Raw genomic sequence first — 775 nt, 5'->3', positions numbered from 1 at the left:
TTGACACCTGTTTAATAAGTATTTTCAACAATTCATTTAGCTTTTAGGGTTTGACATTCTTTGGCCTATATACATCTTGAAATGTTCTAATTTTTATAACTTCCAGGGCTCTGTAACAGGGTATTGTTTTTAAAAAACTCTTGTTTTCAAATATGATTGTACAGTTGAAAAACTTGAAAGACTCTGTATTACTTTAATGGCTGTAATGCATTAAGAATGCATTTTGAGTGGAGGTCTCTGAATTCAGTTAGTTCTGACATCAGCTTTTCTGAGCCCAGTGTGTATCATGCAAGCATGGTGACTTGGTTTCCAACTCCTTTATCCTTAGTGTTCTAATTTTTTTAACAGTCCACATGAATATTCAAATATGCCACATTATTCCAAATCCGTTGGTCTTGCCTTTTTCTTGAGATTATTGTGCTTTTGCTTAATGAAATAATCTTTATACAAGTGGAGAGAAAACTCCTCTTGAATGGGTACTTTGAAGAACCACAGTGGAAAACGCTAATGTGGGCAGTGTCCTTGAAATGGCAGGAACAGGAAGTGAAGTTCGTGTGGTAGAAGAGTTTGGAATGAAATCCGTAGCTTTTACAAGCAGTTATTTAGGGGAGGTGCTCAGAACCGTCCGTCTGTATCTGAAGAGGAGTTAGGCGTGACACGTGTAAGGCACGGACTGTGGTTCCCGGTGACGCGGGGGGACACGCGGAGGGAGCCGTACGCGGGCGAGCGGCAAGCGGGGCCCATGTGCTCCTCGGGGCGGGAGCGCGCCCGCCGG

This window comes from Athene cunicularia (genome assembly GCF_003259725.1).
Source record: "Athene cunicularia isolate RWA chromosome 11 unlocalized genomic scaffold, athCun1 chr11_part1, whole genome shotgun sequence".
NCBI classification, from domain to species: Eukaryota; Metazoa; Chordata; class Aves; order Strigiformes; family Strigidae; genus Athene; species Athene cunicularia.
This window is presented reverse-complemented; position numbering follows the sequence as displayed.